Below are 25,969 nucleotides of genomic sequence, written 5' to 3'. Positions count from 1 at the left end.
AATATTGAAACAATGAATGAATGAATGCTCTGACACCCAGACCCAACTCACATGGTTTTTTTAAGGCACAATTCGTTCTTTGTTTGTTTGTTTGTTTCTCATCCCAACAGGTGCCCTCTTCAATGCCCATCACTCACTTTCCCCTCTCCCCCACCCCCCATCAACCTTCAGTTTGTTTTCAGTATTTAAGAGTCTCTTATAGTTAAGTCATAGTTGATTCTAACACGAAATTGCTTGAACTGCTTTTTCGCTCTTTTCTGTGAGAATGGCTTCTCCTTTTATGCTGGTGGATGTTATAGCCAGCAGAATTGCCATCAGTTACAGGCTAGAGCTGAATAACCAAAACAGACCATATCAGAAACTTGGAATCATCCTCTGTATCAAGAGAGACATGAAAACAAGTGAAATGCACTCTCTAACAATAGCCTATGACATGCTCACACTCTATGCTGTCAGTCATGAATCTTACTATAGAATGTATTTCAAAATTTTTTCTGTAGTATTCTTTGCCTTCATTCTAATATCATACTACTCTTTGTTTTTCCTGAAGTATGATTTGCACTGTTTATTACTACCAATGCTATCTTCTTTTTCTTCTTTCTCTTCTCCTCTTCCTCCTCCTCCTCCTCCTCCTCCTCCTCCTCCTTCTTCTTCTTCTTCTTCTTCTTCTTCTTCTTCTTCTTCTGGTATGTAACATTAGTGTGTCTTGCAGAAGAAACAATAAGTAATCAAGGGCTTCTTTCATGGATTTTTTTATGTGTACTTTTAATCCTTAGGAAGTGTTTGCGTCATTCCAGTGTATTCCCTGTGTTCAGGTTTAAAACCAAATTTCACTGGAATGTATAAACTGTCACAGTTAAAGGAGTGTTTCACTGTTTTATAATGATAACTTTCATAGCATAGAGTCCATTGAGTGTTTGGATCTGTGTCCTTACCTGTTCAGAAGAATAACAAATCAGAAGTCATAGTTTTCATATTTACTGTTTTTCACCTTCCTATAATTCATACAAATCCTGCTGACTTTGAACTTAAAAAAACCATAAGTGAATCTTGTTATTTTTTAATTTAAAGTTCTCCTGTGGCAAATCTGTTGTGAACTGGGATATGTTGACATAGGTGATTACTGGAGCATATTTGCACCAAAAAAACTCATCACACTCAAATATGCAGCTGCATATTAGCAGGTGGTAATTTTAGAGGAAAGGAAGGCTAATAAAAGAAGAATAGGCTGGGGGGGGAGGAAATATCTAGATAATTTTAACACCTTCAACCACAATTACCAGATAAAGACCATTTATCTCAATTCTTGAGAGGACAGGGATACAGACTACTGGAACTATCTCTCAAGGTTGTCTGCCATTGCACCACTGGTGAAGGATAGACGCTGGCATAATAATGAACTGTTGGGGTGCCTCGGTGGCTCAGTCAGTTAGGCATCTGACTCTTGATTTCAGTTCAGGTCACGCTCTCAGTCATGGGATTGAGCCCCACTTTGGTCTCTGCTCTGACAGCACTAAGCCTGCTTGGAATTCTCTATCCCTTTCTCTCTGCCCCTCCCTTGCTCTCTCTCTCTTTCTCTCTCAAAATAAAAAAATAATAATAGTTATGAACTGTTGATTTTTCTGACAGACAAGAAAGCCCTCAGACCACTTGTAGATCACCATTTCAGAACTTTTATGGTAAGCTATAGCTCACCTTTGGGGGCAAGGACTCTATTATGTTCACTGCTATATCCCCAATACTTATGAGTCCAAAGAACTCATAATTCTTTACATCATATATCAAATCCATGAGCTACTCATCAAATGTTTTGTTATTGAACAAAATCCAAGAAAAATAAAAAATATTTCAATATTATTAATGATGTGTTTTAAAAGTTTTAGTGTCAACTATACTCAAATAAAAAATTTTTTAAACAAACAACAATTTGTTTTTAGCAAAAAATAGGTAGTGATAAAAAACGTTGGCCCAAGAAAACTATATGACAGTTCCTCAAAATATTAAACATATTTTGAGTTTAACATATAATCCAACAATTCCACTTCTGGATAAATATCCAAAAGAATTGGAAGCAGAGACATGAGCAGATATTTGTTTATTAATGTTCATAGCAGCATTCTTCACAATAGCCCAAAGGTGGAAGCAACTCAAATATCTGTCAAAAGATAAATGGATTTTTTAAAATGGGGTATATACATAGACAATGGAATATTATTCAGCTTTTTAAAAGAATGAAGTTGTGACACATGCTATAACATGGGTAAACCCTGAAGACACTGTGTTAAGTGAAATAAGCCAGTCACAAAAAGACAAATATTACATGATTCTACTTATAGGTATAACATACCACTTATGAGGTAGCTAGAAATACTCAAATTTATAGAAACAGAAAGTAGAATGGTGGTTGCCAGAGACTTGAGGAAAGAAGATGAAGGGCAGTTACTATTGTTTAATGAGTATGAATTTCAGTTTGGGAAGATGAGAATGTTCTAGAGATAAATGAATGGTTCATAACAATGTGAATACATTTCATATCAGTGAACTGTACACTTAAAAGTGGTTAAAATGGCCAATTTTATGTCATTTATATTTTACCATAATAAAAAAATTTTGACAAAAACTCTTAAAGAATATTGGTCATTAGAAAGTATCTTATCTGGTATCATTTTAGTTCATGTAATTGCATTATTATTTCAAATGAATTAATAAATGCTTTTTAAATTTCCCCACTTTAATTGCTAATATGGGAAATAGTCATAGATAAAACCCACATAAACAAAAGCTCCTTGGGGTCCTCAATATTTTTTAAGAGTGTAAAGGGTTCCTGAGACCCAAAAGTTTGAGAATCACTGGTCTAGTTTATAGGGTGATTGGACTAACCTCATTAAGATGCTACCAAACTGAGGCATCTGGGTGGCTCAGTCAGTTAAGCACCTGACTTTGGCTCAGGTCATGATCTCACGGTTTGTGGGTTCAAGTCCCACATTAGGCTGTGTGCCGACAATCAAGCCTGGAAGCTGCTTTGGATTCTGTGTCTCCCTCTCATTCTCTCTCACCGCCTTACCTGCTCATGCTCTGTCTCTCTGTCTTTCAAAAATAAATAAATGTTAAAAAAAAAACTTTAAAAAAAAGATGCTAGCAAACTGACACTTCTGTCCCAAAATTCTATTACCTCAGGTTTATCAAGGTTTAGCTAACCTGTTCTAAATTCAGACACCCCAAATTGCCTGTGAACGTAAACAGTTGTGTCAAACGTGGGTTAAGTAATGCTTGTTGATAAATAATTCTGAATCTGCAGACTTCTGGGCCTGACCTCATTGCTACTAGATCAAAATTCATGCCTGCACACAGAGGGTGGTAATTGAGTATCCTAACACAAATTAAGGGTTTGGAAGAAATGTACTCTTTAATTGTGCACCTTATCTATTCTGTGGTCACTTAAATATAACCCACTAACTATAGAGTTCTTAGTCTACTTAGACGTGCAATTTAAAATTCATTATCCAGCAGTATAATTCGCAAAGACTGTGTAAAGACTGGTTATGCAAGAGTGACATCAGAAATATAGTCATAATTTAAGGTGGGTCACTCAGTCTTCTCTTTAGCTGGTATGACCGTTTTTGCTTTCTGAACGATCCCTAAGAACAGATGTTACTGGTAAATGCTGACTGCAATGAAATGTCTTCTTCCTTCACAGGAGATCGGGTCTTATCAAATCGCCTACTGGCATAGTGAGTAAAAACATAAACTTGGGAGGTAGACAGACCTGCATCCCAGTCTCAGCTCAGGTAGTTACCAGCTGTGTGACCTCAGGTAAATTGAATAACCTCTTTAAATCTCAGTTTACTTATCAGTAAAATGGATACACTAATACCTTTATTCAACAGATTAAGTATTAAATTAAGTAATGGGTAAAAAGCAATTAACCCAGTGCTGAATTTATACTAAGCATCTGATCAATATTAGCTACTACTTCAGATACTATTACTGGCCTCATTATACTACTGAGCTAGTTCTATTAGAGTAAGTGCTAGAAACCAAAAGCCTTGTTATCATTTTTCTTCTCCCCTTAGGAAATGCAGAGACTGACAGGACTAAGTACTATAGAAGGGGAAAAGTGGGCACTCCTCTGTCTGTCCTCTAAAAGCAAAAGACAGCCAGAGGAAAGGATTAAGCCCAATCATGTCTCTTACAGCCCCATTTCATCAGTTCTTAAATGAATGTTTATTTCACATTACAATACCTCTGCAATTGGGATTTGTGAGACATTGAAGGTATTGCATTGCCTAACTGGAAGGGTTTTTTCTTTCCTAATGCTGAATAAAACAATGGCAAATTTTACATTTCATAACATCTTAGATTCAATAAAATACAATAATTGAACTTCCTACTAAAAAGTATTAATAACACCCAAATAACTCTCCAAAGTACACATTTTATCATTGTACTTACAATACTATCTTCTGATCTGTCCTGCCAGCCCTCAGCCCTAACAAGCTTGTCATCTGGCCCACTTAGATTGGTTGAATGACTGCATGCATGGGCTTGATCTGACCTTATTCACCACTCATACTGTGAGTCTCTGAAAAAGTATAGCCAAAGGGAGTCTATTTCTCTTTTCTCGGAATCCAACAGTCTCTAATTATATAGTGTTGGTGTTGCTCATACTTGTTTCATGCGTGTGAATTTCATCTCAACAACTATAGTGTGAGCATCTTTAGATAAGGACTGAGTCAGATAAACATTTTGCCTTCTCTATAGTCCTGGTGACACAGGGCATATTTAGTGATCAATTGCCTGAAAGCTTTTTATGCTACATAAGAACATGTGACCGTAGTCCTACCAATTTGACTCCCTTAGAATCTTGGGTAGGGGGTTGTCTAAATTTCACAAGCTACTCTAACATTTCAAATCACCAAGACCCTCTTCCTCTACCACTACTGGATGCTAATTGACTTTTTGTCTATTGATCAAGAAAGTCAAACCTACAGTGAAAAAATTACAAACTATAGATTAGATGGTCTCTGGCAAAGCTGATACTGTCTGTGTACCACTTGTAGCTCTCTGATCCTTTTGATCAGTTCTGGGGGCCATCTTTCAGCTTCTGTTTGCTTTGTTTCCAATGAACTGCTTTGCCAGTACTGGCAGAAATTCAGAATTGCCTGAGGGGAAACATAGTCATTGATTGGTGCCTGAATATGAAAGCTGAGCTTTTTTTACTCAAGGCTGGATAAACCCTGAGGTATAAGTTGTGCTCCAGAGCTCCCCATAGGATCAGGCAAAGGCCAGGACCTCGTGAAATTATCCTCAAGCGTGTCTCCTTTCCCCTCTTCCTGGTTATTTCCCCTACTTTCTTTTTAAGTGTGTCAGTGAGGCAACTAGGGTCTGGATTTGATGGTGTCTCAATTTTAACATAAAAATAAATGGGGGAAAAGTTTTATGTTCCATGATTTAAAAGTTTACAGTATAGTAAATCTTTGTTCTTCACCCTGGGTGATCATTCTTGAAACTCACAATGAGCAATATAAAAACATCAACAAAACCAGACCTGGAGAGTTCTTCTGCCCTGCCCTTTAGGAGAACACAGCTGCCCTAAGCAGAACGGGAATTAAGAAACAAAAAGATGGAAAACAATAAGAACTGACCAAACAACATTCCACAATAGATTCTCTTTTATCTACAAGTTATGTTTATTTAATTTTATGTTTGACAATGTCTGGCTTTTTTGCTGAGCATCTTAGTGGTCTTTTGGAACTAAAACAATGATGCAAAATGATTTGATGAATTCCCTAGTGCTGTACAACATACAGTCTATATTTTGGTAAAATGCTACAAGATTATATAATAGAAATGTGTCATCTAACAGGTTCCAATTTTTCTCTCATTGAATCTTTTGTAATGCTCTGGAATATCAAAAAACAAATCTCAAAAAACAATAGGATCTATTCTAATGGATGGAACAGGTACACAAGATTATACACTTTGGGCTGATAGTTTCATAAATTTGTTTCTGAATTCCTTAAGGCTCTTAGGTGTGGTAGATGGTAGTATGGATGAGGAGAGAGCATGGTCCTTGAATGACAGAACTCTGAAACTGTATTCTCTTCTTCTCTTTTACGACCTTCAGCAAGTTGTTTAATCTTCCTGAACTTTCGTTTCATTTTCTCAATAAGACTGTTGTAAAGAAATGAATGAGATAATATGCATAGGCATACCTTGTTTTATTGCACTTTGCCTTATTGTGCTTTGCAGATATTGTGCTTTTTGCAAATTAAAGTTTGTGGCAACCTTGTGTTAAGCAAGTCTATCAGAGTCATTTTTCCAAAAGTTGTTGAACATTTTTTATCTCTGTTTCACAGTTTGATAATTCTCACAATATTTTACGTGTTTCCATTGTTATTGTATTTGCTATGCTGATCTGTGAACAGTGAATCTTTGATGTTACTATTGGAATTATCTTCGGGCACCATGAACTGTGCCCAGATAAGACAGTAAAGTTAATCATGAAATGCTGTGTGTATTCTATTCTGACTGTTACACCGACCTGGAACAGGTTTCTCTCCTTCTCATTGGGTCTCCCTAGTCTCTGAGACAACAATATTAAAATTAGGCTAATGAATATCTCTACAATGGCCTCTAAGTGTTCAAGGGAAAGAAAGAGTCTCACATCTCTCACTTTCAATCAAAAGCTAGAAATGATTAAGCTTAATAAGGAAGGCATAAATGCCAAGATAGGCTGAAAGCTAGGCCTCTGTGTCAAACAGCCAAGTTGTGGATGCAAAGGGAGAGTTTTTGAAGGAAATTACAAGAGCTACTCTAGTAAACTCATAAATGATAAGGAATATGGAAAAAATTTTAGTGGTCTGGATAGATCAAACTGATGAGGGAGCATAAGGCAAGCTGAGGACAAAGGACAAGCTAACAACACACACACCCCAAAACAAGGTGGGATATGTGTAATATTCCTCAGACAATCCCAACTACCCAAGAGCAAAGGAAATGAAAGAAAACAAATGGTTAATTGATAGAGATCATAGTTATGCAAGACGTGAGTCTCCATCAGTTTACACATGTCTTAGCAAATAAGAAAAAGGTGATCTGATAGCCTAATCCCCAGAAACCTATAGACTCAGTTTCCTGGAGCCCTAATATCACCCTCCCCTCCATAGCGATGTGGGGAACAAAGGCAAGAAGGAAACAGCAGGCAAAATTCAATCTCCTTATAACCTGCAGCCCATTGACAAATACTTGAGGCAAATACAGAGTGAAATATTTCTCCAGGAACCCCCTATAGTCATAATGTTAAATGCCTTACTAAAGGAAAAGCAACCTTAGCTTGACAATAGCTAAGCCTCCAGTATCTTTTTTTTTTTAATTTTTTTTAACGTTTATTTATTTTTGAGACAGAGACAGAGCATGAACAGGGGAGGGCCAGAGAGAGAGGGAGACACAGAATCCGAAACAGGCTCCAGGCTCTGAGCTGTCAGCACAGAGCCCGACGTGGGGCTCGAACTCACGGACCGCGAGATCATGACCCGAGCTGAAGTCAGACGCTTAGCTGACTGAGCCACCCAGGCGCCCCTAAGCCTCCAGTATCTTATGAGTCTTCTTTCACATACAAAAATCACTTTAGAGAATTCCTCTTGACTTTATCTCTCCCAACTCCATAATATATAAATGGTCACCCCTCATACTTAAAAAACAGCTCTTTCTGCCCATGGGTCCTGTCCCCTTGCTTTAATAAAATCACCTTTTGCACCAAAGATGTCTTCAACAATTCTTTGTTGGCTGTCAGCTCTAATCTCCACCAATCACTCTAAAGCCCCATTAAAACCATCCATAACATTCTCTTAAGCCAAAGCCTAATCCAGAGCAAGACCCTAACTCTTCAATTCTATGAAGGATGAGAGAGGTGAGGGAAAAGTTTGAAGCTAGTAAAGGTTGGGTCACAAGATTTAAAGAAAACTTTTATGGGGGCGCCTGGGTGGCTCGGTCAGTTGAGCATCTGACTTCAGCTCAGGTCATGATCTCGCAGTACGTGAGTTTGAGCCCCGAGTGGGGCTTTGTGCTGACAGCTCAGAGCTTGGAGCCTGCTTCAGATTCTGTGTCCTCCTCTCTCTCTCCACCCCACCCCTGCTTGTGCTCTGTCTCTCTCTGTCTTTCAAAAATGAATAAACATTAAAAAATATTTAAAGAAAACTTTTATGTTATATTTTCAAAACATAAAAGTGCAAGATGAAGCAGCAAGTGCTGATGTAGAAGCTGCAGCAAGTTATCTAGATCTAGCTAAGAAGGTTAATGAAGATGGCTACACTAACCATTTTCAGTGTAGACAAAACAGTCTTCTACTGGAAGAAGATGCCATGTGTGACTTTCATAGCTGGAAGGAAGTCAATATGTGACTTCAGAGTTTCCAAGAATTGGACTGATTCTTTTGTTAGGAGTTAATGCAGCTGATGATTTAAGCTGAAGCCAATGCTCATTGGCCATTCCAAAAGTCCTAGGGCCCTTAAAAACGATGCTAAATCTACTCTGCCTGTGTTCTATCAATGGGACAATAAAGCCTGGATGACAGCACATCTGTATACAACATGGCTTACTGAATATTTTACGCCCACTGTTGAGACTATTACTCAGAAAAAAATATTCTTTTCAAAATATTACTGCTCATTGACAATGCATGTGGTCACCCAAGTTCTGACTGAGATGTACAACTAGTGTTGTTTTCATGCCTGCCAAAACAACATCCATTCTGCAGCCCATGGACCAAGGAACAATTTCAACTTTCAAATCTTATTATTTAAGAAATACATTTCATAAGTCCATAGCTGCCATAGGTAGTGATTCCTCTGATTGATCTGGGCAAAATAAATTGAAAATCTTCTGGAAAGGATTCGCCACTCTAGATGCCAATAAGAACATTTGTGATGCATGGTAAGAGGTCAAAATATTGACATTAGCAGGAGTTTGGAAGAAACTAATTTCAGCCTTCATGGATGACTTTGAGAAGTTCAAGACTTCAGTGAAGGCGGTAACTGCAGATGTGGTAGAAAGAGCAAGAAAACTGGAATTAGAAGTGGAGCCTGAAGATGCAATCTCATGATAAAAGAGGAATGGATGAGGAGTTGCTTCTTATGGCTGAGCAAAGAAAGTGGTTTCTTGAGATGGAATCTATTCCCAGTGAGGATGCTATGAAGATTGTTAAAATGACAACAAAGGATTTAGAATATTAGATAAACTTAGTTGATAAAGCAGCAGCAGACTTTGAGAGGATTGATTCCAATTTTGAAAATGCTTCACTGTCAGTGAAATGCTATCAAACAGCATCACATGCTATAGAGAAAATGTTCATGAAAGGAAGAGTCAATAGATACAGCAACTTCACTGTTGTTATATTTTATGAAATTACCAGAATCGTCAGCAACTACCATCCTGAGCAGTCAGCAGCCATCAACATCGAAACAACACCCTCCACCAGCAAAATTTTACAACTTGCTGAAAGCTCAGATGAGGGTTAGCATTTTTTAGCAATAAAGTATTCTTTTTTAAAAATTTTTATTTATTTATTTATTTTGAGAGAGCCCTCATGAGCAGGGGGAGGGCAGACAGAGAGGGAGAGAGAGAATCCCAAGCAGGCTCAGTCAGCATGGAGCCCAACACAGGGCTTCATCCCACAAACCATGAGATCATGACTTAAGCCAAAATCAAGAGTCAGACACTTAACTGACTGAACCACCCAGGTGCCCTGCAATAAAATATTCTTTAACTAAGGATGTGCATTGGGTTTTAGACATTATGCTATTGCAGACTTAAGAGACTACAGTATAGTATAAACATAACTTTATATACATTGAGAAACCAAAAAAAAAATCATTTGACTTGTTGTATTGCAGTATTTGCTTTATTGTAGTCATCTGGAAGCAAACCCACTATATCTCCATATATAGCCCACTGGGCTGCTCCATAACTAATACCTATCATTGGTGGGGCAACTATTTGAGGTGTTAATCTATATCTTGTTCTGGTAGCAGTAGGTGTTTTTGCTTCCCCCATCCAAGGAAAGTAGCCAAGTCTGCCTCAGGGAGTGTCTAATGGCTTTAATGTTGTAAGGCCAAAATTAAAAGTTGCTTGATGCTCAGAACACAAGAGTCTTGGAGATGATATAGCTATTTTGTTCCAGATGGCAGGAGACACCAAGAGTTGGGAGAATAAAAAGAAGGCCAAAACTAGAGAGAAAGCTATTTGGGAAACATATTTCTATGTTTAGGGGGATAGGTTTATGGGTTTCAAGAGATTCAAGGACATGTGCCTTACTTCCACACAGTAGTTGGAGCCATGGCTTCTTATAATGATGGCTGACTTAGTAGTGTGCTGCATCTCAGGGAACAAGATGGGTGACCTATACTTCAAGTGTCCCAATTTTAGATCCCTGGCCCAAGCCTTGCTTAAAATTAGTGGAATCACCCAACCACATGGACAGTATCACCTGTACACCTGGGTGAGACAAGCTCCCATGCTGCCTCCAACATTTTAGAGGTCCCTGCTTTGGCCTTCCATTGGCTGCATCCCTCCTTATGGGGCAAGAGGTCTACAAAGGACATGCACACCCAGAGCCCACACCTCACTCTTTTAGGCCATGCTTTACATACATGAGACCCCAGAATTCCCAGCCGAAATTACTCTGAACTGCTTCCAAGTTCTGCACCAGTATCTTTCCAGGGTCCATCTTCCTGAAGACAGCTGTGCACCTGTGTGTACACCCTCACTTGAGGGAAAGTTAAAATGTGACCTTTTGTCAGAAGTGGGGATTGGCAAACAGAGTTTGTATGTGCAAGTTGGACAATATACACACGTGTGCAAGTTCCCTTATTGGGCAGGACAGTGCTGGGGTGTGAAAAGAAAGAGGGCAAGCCACAGGTAGGACCAGGAGCCACCTTTCCTACATTGCCACATTCAGAACTTCAAGAAGTCCCCAATTTCTTAATTCAAAGCAGGCTTTCCAGCTTGTTACGAAATTACATTTATCAAGATAGAATGATAGAATCTAGTCTATTTAGTAGTTTTTCAGCTTGATTTATAACTTTAAAATATTTAATATATGGCATACGAACCTCTATTTGTACTCTTGTTCTAGGCCATATAACTTTTAGGGGTGGCCTCGGACCATAAGGATTTGGATGACAGTTACCCAGGAGTGGTAGCTAATACAGTCTGAAGACCAGAGGGCCTGTCTCATAATATTTTGGAGTGTGTAAGACCTGGAGAAGGTACAAGATACCCCTAATGAGTCCCCCCCCCCCAAATAAACATGACAAATTCTGGATTTCTCATCTCCTTTGACCAAAGTGGCTCAGAGCTAGATTTAACTTCATTTAGAATAAAATAGGACAGGGATGCTGTCATTCACTGCTTTATCCCTATACACATGTTGAATGAGTGGATTCTTGCTCTCTGTGCAAGGACCAAACTCATGCCTGCCATATGTATAAAGTACCTGGTTTTATGCTGTTACATATTTTTTTAATGTTTATTTATTATTGAGAGAGAGAGAGAGACAGACCGTGAGCAGAGGAGGGGCAGAGAGAGAGGGAGACACAGAATCAGAAGCAGGCTCCAGGCTCTGAACTGTCAGCATAGAGCCCGACGTGGGGCTCGAACTCATGAACCGTGAGATCATGACCTGAGCTGAAGTCGGACGCTTAACCAACTGAGCCACCCAGGCGTCCCTGTGTTGTTACATATTAAGTGTCACTGTCAGGTGACCATTGTTGTATGTAGCACCTATTTGTATGTAATTTATCAGATAAGCCTAGAATACCCTGTTGATTTACTAAATTATTTTAGCACCGTTAGCACTGTCTGCCGGACCTAGACTACAATGTACCTCATGTGCTAAGTTTCTTCACTTCCTGATTGTCATAAGTCCTCGTCCAATTTTCTGACAGAGCCCCTATCTATTAAAAATTAAGAGTTTCTTGGGCCCTGAATGTGAATCCAATTCTGCTTCATAGACCACAGCCTTAAGGTTCTAGATCCTTTTCCATCTATATGTGACTTTCCTGCCTTCAGAGTATAGTTTTGTTCATTGGCCATGCCCACATTTAACATAGTACCTGCCTTCTCTCCTATTCTAGATGCAATCCCAGAGTTAGAAATCTGACTTACCAACATCACCAGCAGCAGGCATACTCATTGCTCTCTGAGCCAGAAAATGATGCTCCTACAGTCACCCTTCAGGACACTGTATTCAAGAGTTAAAGAAAGAACAAGTTTATCTAAAGCCATCTTTCTTAGCAGACTGAGCACTGAAGGGTACTATTTTAAAGCTTTTTTTTTTTTTAATGTTGATTAATTTTTGAGAGAGAGAGAGAGAAGCAGAGAGAGAGAGAGAGAGGAAGACACAAGAATTCGAAGCAGACTCAGGCTCTGAGTTGTCAGTGCAGAGCCCGATGTGGAGTTCAAGCTCAGGAATTGAGAGATCATAACCTGAGCAGAAGTCAGTCGCTTAAATGACTGAGCCACTCAGGTGCCCCTGAAGCCTTTTTAAAGTCTCCATGTACCTCTGTGTTTCTCAGGTCTTGCCATTTGTAGACAATTTGCCTATTCTCAGAGAACCAAACACCATATGGTTTCTACCCTGTTGTGCTATAATCATAATTGTGACTACGGTTTTTTTAGTCTGAGTTTGATCTTCCTTCGTGTATGTTCACCAGCTTAGTGATTTAGTCATGCTGAAATTCTACTAGTACCAAACTCAGTAAGGCCCCAATCTGGACATCAGAGGCTCCTTGAAGGCAATAACTGTGACTTTGGTTTGGTATCCCTAGCACTTAGTACCCCACCTGTCATGTAGTGTTGTTCAGTGAAATCCCTCCTAGAGAGAGGTTCTATCGAGAATATCAGAGGGTCTGAGTTTTACCCTACTTGCAAGTTAACAAGTTAGCCTGTCACAGTTTCATGGATGGTAGAAGGTATTAGACTCCTGGGTCAGAGACAAAAATTGTTTATTACTGAAAGCAATATTAGTAGTTACAATATCTGCATTTTTTAAAGCCAGTTCCCCCAAACTTAGTTTCTACAAGGCAATGTGAATAGGGCCAGTTAACACCTGTACATGAAGAACTCTGAGCGTCAAGAAATTGAATCTTTGTTTTCCTGTGCAGAGTTTTATGGTTTTATTTAAAACAAATAAAACTTGCACAGGAAATGTCAATTTATTTTCTGCACTGTGTAGCCTGGCATTGGGATTGGTGACTCATGGCCCGCTGGGTTGCTCTTTCCAGGATGGCTTTGTGGTTCTTAGAGGAAACTCTGTAAGCAATCTCAGCACAGTAAGATTTGTTGTATATCAGCAGCACTTCTAACTTTTGGAGATTGTAGACCAGAAACTTCCAGAAACCACTGGGCATTTGCTTCATCTACTTGTTACTGCCCTAACCAATGTTGGGCATCAATATCTGGCGCTTGAATCTTTTCTGTACCCTGTTGTCGCTGCCTCTGGGTTTCTGCCAGTTATGCTTAATTTTGACATATTAGTCTGATGGTGCCAGATGAACTTTTTGGTCTTCTTTTGGACAATGTTGGGTTTCTTGGGCAATCTGAAAGCAGTCATGATGCTGTGTTGCAGGTGGCTGCTATCTCCTTTGAATCTTTTATAGTGGGCAATCAACATGCCTGCCCTTTGCTCCAGAGGGACACAGTATCACTATCAGACATTTTTGACAAGGTAGTTGGGAACAAAATTCAATCAGTGCTTCACTTGCAAGATATGCAGAGATGTGCATGGCCCACAGAGAAATGTCTCAACATATGGCTTAAGGGAGACAGAGTTGACAGCAGCCTGAACACTGCCCTGCCCACATCAACCTCAGAAGCCTTCAAGGAAAAGCAATTTTCTCAGTGTTTCGCAAGCAGACTGCTCCTTCCAGCCTCTACTTGATTGATAGTCCAATACTCCCTGCCTTGAATCCCTCTCCCTATTTCTCTTACTGTGTAAATATTATTCATTCTTCCAGGTAAGTGTCAAATTCCACCTCTCCCACAAAGCATTCCATGACCAGCCCTACTCCCAGTGGTTTCATCGTCTCCAATATTATATAGTGATTATTATCTATATCAATCATATTAGCACTTAAGGAGTAATAATAATAATAATACCAACAACCTCAGACATTTTGTAAATCACTATACTTTTTATAATTTTTTTTACATAAAATATTTCCTTGACCCTCATAGGAATCTGTGAGACATGCAAAGGAAAATATTATTATTTTTCAATTTATAGATGAGGAAAAGCAGAGATTCAGAAACTTGCCCAAGGTCACCTAGTATAAGTAGGTCATCAGGTTTAGAGTTGGTTCCTAGACTCACAATGGCTGCACTATACCACTTCTTATTGTCTTTAAACTCCCAAACGGATTTATGTCATGTGGTATTAAGTATCAGACTTCATAGTTTCCCTCTGGTCAAAGATTAGTGAAGGAGAGTAGAGTTACAGCAGAGTCTAGTGGTTACAGTCCTAAGTCAGACAAATCTGCTGTGGAGAGATTTTTTGGGTTCACCAATATGCAGGCTGCCTTTTCTTCTGGAACATGGAGCTAAACCACATCTCCCAGATTCCCTTGCATCTGGGTAGAACTATGTGACAGCCTGTGGAATGTGGACAGCAGGGATGTCACTACTTCCAGGTGTAGCCATAGAACATTCTATTCAGTTTTCCATGCTCTCTTTCCATCACTCCATCAGGCTGGTTGATGATGGGAGGTCTTGAGGCTACAACATGCTCAAGCCACAAAATGGAAGGGGCATGGGTACATGAGACCCGGCTTACAGGTGAGTTGCCTAAGAGAGCCACCTGATGAGGACCATCAATCCTGCACTTTGCCCCAGAAAGGAACAAATTTTATTTTGTTACTTCACTATGAATTGGGGGATTATTAAGCCAGTTACCCTACTCTAATACACTTGAAATTAAATCTCAGTCCTGCAATTTAGCAGTGTGATATGCCCTTCTGCATGGTACTTAGCCTCTACCCATTTGTAAAATGGGAATAATAATAATACCTATCTCATAGGATGCTTATGAGGGTTAAATGAAACAACGTATACAAAGGACTTAGCATAGTGTCTAGCACATAGTAGAAATTCTATTTAATCAATAAATATTAACTATTCATGTTATTGTTGCTAACACATTTTCCGCTGGTTCCAAAATGGATTTCAAAATTCTTCTTTTCCAACTTGTTTTAGAGGAGAAAGGAGAGTGCTTTCTCCCATTCTGATTACTTTATGACAATGAGAATGGCTTAGGGCTAGTCAGGGCTAGAGTCAGTCTGCGCATAGACCTTATTTTTTGTGCAAACTGCCAAACTATCCTTTCCTGCCCCTTTGGATTATTAAGCTTCCGATGAGAAATAGCCAGGGATGGGGTGAGGGAAACCCACAAAAACATAAAGCTATTCCCATTGAGAGAAAAACCTTATTAAAATCTTCAGAAACTCTCTGAATATCATTCTAGAAATATGTACTTCTAACAAAGGCTACTTTTGATAATACTTAATCTGAATGTTCACAATGAATATATCAGTTGTCTGGCTGGGTCATTTGGAATTAGACAACTAGTCTTTCAAGTTAAAAAAGTCTATTCTTTGAGTGATAATGATTTATCAATGTAGGTTCACCAATCGTAACAAATGTACCACCATAGTGGGGAATGTTGTTAATGGGGGAGGGTATGCATGCATTAGGGCGGGGGGTATATGGAAACTCTCTGTACTTTCCACTCAATTTTGCTGTGAACCTAACACTATTCTAAAAAATAAAGTATTTAAAAAAAAATTTGTTCACCACTACTGAGTGAACTTCCCGTTATAAACATTTAGTCTAATTGGGATAATGATATTATTAAAAAGAAATTAAGATCATTTTGTCTTGAAATGGTTGGCACAGTGTATTCCCAGTACACTATTTTTTCTCTGGTTGGTGGCAACACAAACTTGCAGTACAGATTGAGCCACCTCTCTGACACTTGGGAAGCTGATGACAGGACACAGAAAGGCCTGTCACAGCTGATTTCATGTTATGACTTGTTAATGTGTCCAGCCCACCCACTCTTGCAGTGGTTCAGGGAATTAAAAAAAAAAAAAAAAAAAGAATTCCCCAGGGGTGTGTAGCAAGAACATTTCTTGCATGAGCAGATCAAGAAAATAAAGACTGTTTCCTTGAAAATTTTGCTTGATGGCCCAGATTTAAATATTAGGTAAAGAATAATTTTCATTCACCCTCTTGTCAATTATCCTGCTGCTTGCTCTCACCTTGTCTACTGAATAAGCAAACCTGAAAAAAGCTATGAACTCTGATCAGTCATCCTGGGTTTGAACTCCAGCCTGATGCTTTGGCTAGGTTATTTAACTTTTCAGAGATCTGCTTACTTGTCTATAAAACAAGAGTATATGGCACAAAAACAGACACATAGACCAATGGAATAGAATGGAAACCCCAGAACTAGACCCACAAAAGGATGGCCGACTAATCTTTGAAAAAGCAGGAAAGAACATCCAATGGAAAAAAGACAGTCTCTTTAACAAATGGTGCTGGGAGAACTGGACAGCAACATGCAGAAGGTTGAAACTAGACCACTTTCTCACACCATTCACAAAAATAAAATCAAAATGGATAAAGGACCTGAATGTGAGACAGGAAACCATCAAAACCCTAGAGGAGAAAGCAGGAAAAGACCTCTCTGACCTCAGCCGTAGCAGTCTCTTACTCGACACATCCCCAAAGGCAAGGGAATTAAAAGCAAAAATGAATTACTGGGACCTTATGAAGATAAAAAGCTTCTGCACAGCAAAGGAAACAACCAACAAAACTAAAAGGCAACCAACGGAATGGGAAAAGATATTTGCAAATGACATATCGGACAAAGGGCTAGTATCCAAAATCTATAAAGAGCTCACCAAACTCCACACCCGAAAAACAAATAACCCAGTGAAGAAATGGGCAGAAAACATGAATAGACACTTCTCTAAAGAAGACATCCGGATGGCCAACAGGCACATGAAAAGATGCTCAACATCACTCCTCATCAGGGAAATACAAATCAAAACCACACTCACATATCACCTCACGCCAGTCAGAGGGGCCAAAATGAACAAATCAGGAGACTATAGATGCTGGCGAGGATGTGGAGAAATGGGAACCCTCTTGCACTGTTGGTGGGAATGCAAACTGGTGCAGCCACTCTGGAAAACAGTATGGAGGTTCCTCAGAAAATTAAAAATAGACCTACCCTATGACCCAGCAGTAGCACTGCTAGGAATTTACCCAAGGGATACAGGAGTACTGATGCATAGGGGCACTTGTGCCCCAATGTTTATAGCAGCACTCTCAACAATAGGCAAATTATGGAAAGAGCCTAAATGTCCATCACCTGATGAATTATAAAGAAATTGTGGTTTATGTACACAATGGAGTACTACAGGGCAATGAGAAAGAACGAAATATGGCCCTTTGTAGCAACGTGGATGGAACTGGAGAGTGTGATGCTAAGTGAAATAAGCCATACAGAGAAAGACAGATACCATATGTTTTCACTCTTATGTGGATCCTGAGAAACTTAACAGAAACCCATGGGGGAGGGGAAGGAAAAAAAAAAAAAAGAGGTTAGAGTGGGAGAGAGCCAAAGCATAAGAGACTCTTAAAAACTGAGAACAAACTGAGGGTTGATATGGGGTGGGAGGGAGGGGAGGGTGGGTGTTGGGTATTGAGGAGGGCACCTTTTGGGATGAGCACTGGGTTTTGCATGGAAACCAATTTGAGAATAAATTTCATATATTGAAAAATAAATAAATAAATAAATAATAAAAAATTAAAAAAAAAAGAAAATACATCAAAATAGAGCATCACTAAGATGGAAAAAAAATAGGAGTATAATAGTACTAATCATGGGACGCCTAGGTAGGTGGCTCAGTTGATTAAGTGTCTGACTTCAGCTTTGGTCATGATCTTGCAGTTTGTGAGTCTGAGCCTTGCGTTGGGCTCTGTGCTGGTAGCCCCTGCTTCAGATTCTGTGTGTGTCTCTCTCTCTGTGCCCCTCCCCTGATCATGCTCTGTCTGTTTCTCAAGAATAAATAAACATTAAAAAATTTTAATAAAAAATAGCACTGATCAATGGTGAGTGCCTAAGAATCATTTCGTTGCTTTGTTGTTTTTATTTTTTATTTATTTTTTTAATTTTATTTTTTATTTTTTTAAATTTACATCCAAATTAGTTAGCATCTAGTGAAACAATGATTTCAGGAGTAGATTCCTTAATGCACCTTACCCATTTAGTCCATCCTCCCTCCCACAACCCCTCCAGCAACCCTCAGTTTGTTCTCCATATTTATGAGTCTCTTCTGTTTTGTCCCCCTCCCCGTTTTCATATTATTTTTGTTTCCCTTCCCTTATGTTCATCTGTTTTGTCACCTAAAGTCCTCATATGAGTGAAGTCTTATGATTTTTGTCTTTCTCTGACTGACTAATTTCACTTAGCATAATACCCTCCAGTTCCATCCACATAGTTTGCAAATAGCAAGATTTCATTCTTTTTGATTGCCGAGTAATACTCCATTGTATATATATACCACATCTTCTTTATCCATTCATCCATCAAGGGACATTTGGGCTCTTTCCATACTTTGGCTATTGTTGATAGTGCTGCTATAAACATGGTGGTGCATGTGTCCCTTCAAAACAGCACACCTGTATTCCGTGGATAAATGCCTAGTAGTGCAATTGCTAGGTCATAGGGTAGTTTTATTTTTAGTTTTTTGAGGAGCCTCCATACTGTTTTCCAGAGTGGCTGCACCAGCTTGCATTCCCACCAACAACACAAAAGAGATCCTCTTTCTCCACATCCTTGCTAACATCTGTTGTTGCCTGAGTTGTTCATGTTAGCCATTCTGACAGGTGTCAGGTGGTATCTCATTGTGGTTTTGATTTGTATTTCCCTGATGATGAGTGATGTGGAGCATTTTTTCATGTATCGGTTGGCCATCTAGATGTCTTCCTTGGAAAAGTGTCTATTCATGTCTTTTGCCCATTTCTTCACCAGATTATATGTTATTTGGGTGTTGAGTTTGATAAGTTCTTTATAGATTTTGGATACTAACCCTTTATCCGATATGTCATTTGCTAATATCTTCTCCCATTCTGTCGGTTGCCTTTTAGTTTTGCTGATTGTTTCCTTTGCTGTGCAGAAGCTTTTTATTTTTATGAGGTCCCCGTTAATTCAGTTTTGCTTTTGTTTCCCTTGCCTCCGGAGATGTGTTGAGTAAGAAGTTGCTGTGGCCAAGATCAAAGAGGTTTTTGCCTGCTTTCTCCTCGAGGATTTTGATGGCTTCCTTTCTTACATTGAGGTCTTTCATCCATTTTGAGTTTATTTTTGTGTATGGTGTAAGAAAGTGATCCAGGTTCATTCTTCTGCATGTCGCTGTCCAGTTTTCCCAGCACCACTTTCTGAAGACACTGTCTTCATTTCATTGGATATTCTTTCCTGCTTTGTCAAAGATTAGTTGGCCATACATTTGTGGGTCCATTTCTGGGTTCTCTGTTGCTTTGGTGTTTTTAAAATAAGATTAAGATACAAACTTTGATAGAAACTTGGAATAAAGAAAGCACACCACTTTAAAAACTCCTGAGGGATTAATCACAAGACTAGTAAAAGATTTTAATACAAATAATCTATTTGTTCATCTCTTCAACCTCTTGCCTAACCCTTCACCCTTCTAACACTAAAAGTTATATGCAAAATTTTGGAATGTAGACTCTCAAAATATATTACCTTACCATGTTATTAAGGACCTATGGTTATGGAATTACTTGCATTTTTTCCAATTGTTTATCATTAAACAGCCTACTGAGAGATTTGTAAACTCATAAAATCAAAAATCATTTCTATTTTCATTTTAAAGCTTGTTTCTCACACAATCATATCATGAGAAAAAGTCTCAGTTAAATTATATAAAATATCCTGAATTTATCATTTAACACACTTTTATCTGGCCCAAGTGTTGGCCCAGTCCAAGTTAATATATGTTCCATGGAACATAGTGGTTCAGTTCCAGACCTACCTAAAGTTTTGTCTGAACGTTTGATCCTCTCTACAAGCTCAGAGAGATTCAAATCTTGGTTCAGCCTAGAACTGATCTATACTTTCCAGAAATCCTCCAGTGAGCATTTACCTGAGACAAATTAAAATCAGACCAGTCACCAAGGTTTAGATCAGGAATCAGAATTTTTTATTTTGATGTATTCTACCTTCACTTAAAATAAGTTAAAAAAAATTTTTGTAAGTAGATGCAAGATGCAGCAGACAGTAATACCCACATACTACTTCATTTTTCTCCCACACCCTGCCTAGCTGATAGCAGTTGGTTGGAGCCATGTGACTAGATCTGGTCAGTGTCCTAAGAGGGGAATTGATGTGTGTCACTTCTAGGCTGAGGCAGAAAAAAGTTGATGCCTGATTCTCTACATTTTCTACTCTACATTCTCTACTCTGGCTTGAATGGCCTCATAGGTCCCTAAGTGACTATGTGAAGCAAAACCCACGGTCGACCTGCCTGGAACAGTGTGTAAGTGAGAAGTCAATTTTTGTTGTGTTGAGCCACTGAGATTTGGGGGGGTATTTGTTACAACGTAGTTTAGTCTGTCCTAGTTCACAACAGTTTCCTCAATGCAATATGCTCTTTTACTACTCATGCTTTTGCACACACTTGTTCACAATACCTGAAAGGCCTTTTCACCTTATCATCAATCCAACTCCTACCTCTACTCTAAGAACCAGCCCTTATGTCTTCTGTCAACACAGGATGGCATATAAAGGAAAGAGTATGGGTTTCGGAATTTGCTAGTCTCAGGTTCAAATGTGGGTTCCATCTCATAAGCTAAGCAAGTTTGGGGAAGTTATTTAACTCTTCACTGCTTGCATTTCCTCATCTGTAAAATGAGAATAATAACTTTACTGGGTTTAGCACCTGGGAAAAAACTCAACAAATACTAGCTATATTATTATTCCCAGGCCACTACCACCCCAGCTAAATTCAGATGCATTTTCCTCTGGGTTCCATAGTACCTCTCTATTATAATACTTATCATCTTCCACTATGGGTTTTTTTTTAGCATCCATGTCTATATCTCCCACTAATTTGAGGTCACTGGAAGTCAGCGGCATTGACTAATTTTGTTTGCAGTTCTAGACCTACCACCTAGAACACTGTTTGGCAATAGTAGCACTCCACTAATATGTGTTAAATAAATTCCTCTTGATGTGCCCAGCACACTCAATCCTCAATAAACTCTTTATTGATCAGGTGAGTAGAGCAATAAACCAATCAACTAATGAACCAATTATTATTTCTTGCCATTTCCCATAAACAAATTAACTTTTTAAAAGAGAAACTATTTTAACCTACTTCCTATAGAACTGATTCCTGCTGCAGCCTCTGCCTCCTTCTCTTGTGGCAGAGTGGCTACCTATTCATCACTATTTGTGTTCTCTTCACAGCATACTTCTGGAAAACGTTTATCAGTCCGCTTGCATCTAGGATGAGCTTCGTGACTAGTTCTCACCAATGGAAAGTAGGCAGAAATGATGGACCTCCAGGCCTAGCCCATAAAATACTGGACTTAGCTTCTCCCTCACTCTTTCAGTCCCTTCAATTGGATGCAGAGGAATCAATGGAGGATTTCAAGGCCCGAGAAGATACTAGAGCCACAAGATAGGAAATGCTTGGAGCCTGAATCGCCTGAATGACTGTGTAAACATCCATCGACCTGATTCCAAACAATTCATGTTGGACTGTGACACGAATAAGAAATTACTGTGTTCAGCCATTGAATTTGGATTCTTAATCACACTCAAAGCCTTATATTCACCCATCCAAGGGCTGGGATAAAAAACACTTACACAGCTTGGCCCACCCAAATGGTAAGGGCCTAAAGCAGCAGGTACTCTTGTAGTGCTGACCACGGGGCTTCTCTGTTTCCCACCATTTCCTCCGTGACACAGACCTAACCTGGGACTTGGCTAGTGCTGTCCATGAGGGAACTAAGGAGTTGCAGTTCCTTATGCACATGAGGCTCCCTGTTCTAGTTCTAGAAGATGGGTGCTGCTACCTAGCCTGAGTTCCGGTGCTTTTTGTAAAGCTTAGTCCTGCTTTTAGAGTTTTTAGTTTTATATTCCAGAAATAGACCTTGCTTTGCTTTTGCTGGGTCCTGCATCAGAGCTATAAACCCTCCTCCAGAGGCCATTCCACACTGATTAACCATGGTAAGCAGGAAAAGCCAGTTTTCTGCCTGTTTGGGATCTCGTGTCTTATCTACCTTCTTTACACCCTGCCTTCCCCAGTCATGCTGGGAAACCGTATTGTACCCTGGTGCCCTAGTTGGCAGACCAAGTATTTAGTTCAACTATGTCCATTTTTCCTGTGTTTCACTGAGGCCCCTTTGAGCTTTGGGGTGTCAGAGCCTTTACTTTCAGTTGGGCCCATGCCTACCTTTCACCCCCTGATATGGCTGGGTCTGGAGCCAGGTGTCCTCTTGACCTTTCTCTCCAGCCTACAGTAAGGAGTAGGGCCTCACAGAGAAGTTCTGAGACAGCACAGTTCAGAGGTCATCAAGGTATTTTGCTTTTCTATTGACATTTAAAATTTTAGTGATGCTTTTTGTGACAAACGTGTTTTAATTGTAGAGTATCACAAATACATTAATGGTTTGTATTCATGCCTTGTATTTCTAGAAGATATAAATACACTGCATTTTAGTGCATGCTTGGCATGTACACATTATTTTATTGTTCTAAATCAAGCCTACCAGGACCTCAGCTTACCATTTGATGACTCAACATGCAAGCTTACAAAGTCCCCACCAGTTGTCCTACTGCACGTATACAAGCTTTTAAACTGTCTTCCTTCTTTAATCTCTTTTGTCTTTCACTCCTTCCTAATATGCTTTGCTTTCCTTAGCCAGCCTGTATCTTTACTGTCCAGCCAAACAGACCTAGTCATTTCTAAACAATGACTTCTATTATTGAGCTTAAGGAAGTTAAAAAATAAATCAAACCTGCTGCTTGTAGGTACAAATTGTCAATTGTCAGTTGTCAGGAAAGTAGCTGCTAGAATAGTCTGTCCTACACTCCTGGCAACAACAGTGACAATAAAAGCCTCACCCCACAGATGTCCTGGAAACACCCAGTTTCCATCCTGGAAGGGCAGAGCATTGCATTTGCAATCACACTTTACTACCTACACTAAGGATGTTTGCAGACTCCAGTAAAGATAGCTAACATTGAGTGCTAAGTATATGCCAGACATTGATTATCACTCCTATTTTATGGATAAGGAAACCGAGGTTTCGATGCTTTAGGTAACGTGGACAATGTCACAGTGTGTCAATCAGGATGAATTCAGCTGCAAGAAATACACATTTGTGAGGAATGGCTTATATCAGTGCTTCTCAAAATTTAATATGCATAAGAATTATCTGGGATCGGGGCGCCTGGGTGGCTCAATCGGTTGAGCGTCCGACTTGGGCTCAGGTCATGATCTCACTGTCTGTGAGTTCGAGCCCCGCGTTGGGCTCTGCGCTGACAGCTCGGAGCCTGGAGCCTGCTTCAGGTTCTGTGTCTCCCTCTCTCTCTGCCCCTCCCCTGCTCATGCTCTGTCTCTGTAAAAAATAAATAAACATTAAAAAAAATTTTTTAAGAATTATCTGGGATCTTGTTAAACTAATAACTCTAATTCAGTAGTTTGGGGGTGGAGGTGTTTCTTAATTTTTAATAAGCAATGAAGTGATGCCAATGCTGGTCTGCAGACCACATTTGAGTAGCAAGTGTTTATCCGCAAGCACATTTACCGTTTACTTAACGAGAGGTTTGGAAGTAGGCAGTTCCAGGATTGATTCAGCAGCTCTATGGTATCCTTCAGAACACAAATTCCTTCCATCCTTCCGATGTGCCATCATAAATGAGCTGATTTTTTTCATCTTAAGCCATTTTGTCATGGTCACAGGGTGTCCAACGCCGCACCAAGTGTCACATCTGCATGTGGCTACAAACACAATTAATTCCCTGAGACTGGACATGCTGCCAGCTTCAAAAATGCGGCAAGGAAGACATGGGAATGGGTGAGAGTGGAAGTGGGGAAATTGCAGTAAAAAATCGGATAGATAGGCATTATGCAGTGTCTGCTAAGAAATGGTATAACCAGGATGCAAACTCATCTGTGTCCTAAAGCTATACTACCTTTCATCTGTTTAATTAAGTATAGCTGAAGTGACTTGGAGTCATCTCAGAAGGCAAGCGTAGAATGTGATTGTTCTAAAACATGCTCAATTCTGATGACTTGTACTAGCCAGCCCGAAGAACAAATGTGGTATTGAAAAAAAGGGAGCAGATCTGTTCGGAGCATAGAGGTGAAGAACCAAATAAGCATTGCCTAGTTACAAAGATGCTGCTCAGCAGACAACTATTCTTCTATGGGGCAGAGATTTTCAGCTAGATTAGATGCACACATTAAAATATCCCTTAAAAATGATCTATCTTGACTCCATGCTCACCAGAAAACTTTCTGATTTATCATTTGATCTGCCACGTAATCAGAAGAGGGGGTGGTTCCCTGGTGAATCTACACAAGTTACTATTTCTCTGGGAAACAATAACTCACTGGAAATTATTTTGCTCACTGGAAATAAGTATTTGGACAGAGAGAAGAACTCAGAGACACACCCATGTACAAATGGAAACTTATTATGCAATGAAAGTGGAACCACAAATCACTATATGTTTAGGTGATGTTGGGAAAACTGGCTCTCCCATTTGGAAGAAAATTTTTAAACAAAATTTCAAAAAGACAATGAGTATCAGTTTATATCAATTAGACTCGTCTCTCAGGAAAATGGAAAAGGGTGTTCACTGGAGCATTGTTTATGCTGCTGGGGAGTTGGAGGTAATGTGGGTTGCCATTACTGACAAAGTGAATAGGTTGGAGGCAATGGATTATACACACCATATAAGAATAAGAACAGATCTTCAAAACATAGTACTTAATGACAAAAGACAGAATGCAATACTATTGATGTAAACTAAAAATACAAGCACATAAAATAATACACAAGTTGCTAACGCATTCAAGTAAAAAAGATACATATAAAATATATTAAAGTACCTATGAGGATAGGGGAATGGGAGTAGAGTATGATGATCAAAAGGAATGGATGGATGGATGGATGGATTGATGGATGGGTGGATGGATATATAAAGAGGGATCAATAATGATAATATGCCAGTCACTGAAGAATGGCATTAACTCAACTTTCTGCACCTAAGATCCCAACAAAAAAATCAGCATATGCAGGCAAGTACATATACAGGCATATATTTATCTATACAGTATACATATATAGACACAAATTTTTAAAAGCTAAAAATGAATACATGGAGATTTCGTTTGTTCATTTGTTTTCTTGTGACTTCCTGTAGATGTCCTGACAAAAGAAAGTCCCAGGGCCTACGAAGTTGAGTCAGAGCCCAGGCCTGAAGACAGATCCAAGCCAGCTTTCCTGACTAATCCACCTTCCTGGTCCACAACCATCGTGTCTCTTTCGAACTACAACCATAAATCTAAGAGGTTTTAATTAGTAAACTAGAATATCATCTTTCCGTCTAGTTAGAATGTATTCTTCATTCCCTTCAGATTATACATGTTCATTTTTATTTTTACTCAGTTACTATTTCTGTGTCTAAGTTCTTCAGCTAATGGAAAGAGGCAGCCTGTTAATATCTTCTCATTCGTACTAATATATTGTTTTCATATTGTCACTGCTATTACTGCTATAGATAATTTTATAGATAATTTTCTTGGGTATTTTTGGTGCGAAGGTAGATATGCTTTTTTTGTGTTTAAGAAATAACTCCTGATATTTAAGA

At 39.2% G+C, this 25,969-nt stretch overlaps 1 long non-coding RNA gene across 1 annotated transcript; it reads left to right on the top strand.

Moving 5' to 3' along the window:
* The first annotated feature begins 20,362 nt into the window (after positions 1 to 20,362).
* Positions 20,363 to 25,762, top strand: LOC125908860 (uncharacterized). The gene is made up of 3 exons (XR_007453453.1): positions 20,363 to 20,618; positions 21,551 to 21,973; positions 25,523 to 25,762. It is a non-coding gene; the product is annotated as an uncharacterized LOC125908860 (long non-coding RNA).
* The last annotated feature ends 207 nt before the right edge of the window (positions 25,763 to 25,969 follow it).

Source organism: Panthera uncia (assembly GCF_023721935.1).
Source record: "Panthera uncia isolate 11264 chromosome B3 unlocalized genomic scaffold, Puncia_PCG_1.0 HiC_scaffold_1, whole genome shotgun sequence".
NCBI lineage: Eukaryota > Metazoa > Chordata > Mammalia > Carnivora > Felidae > Panthera > Panthera uncia.
Note: the sequence above shows the minus strand (reverse complement) of the source record. Positions and strands in the feature narration are given on the sequence as shown.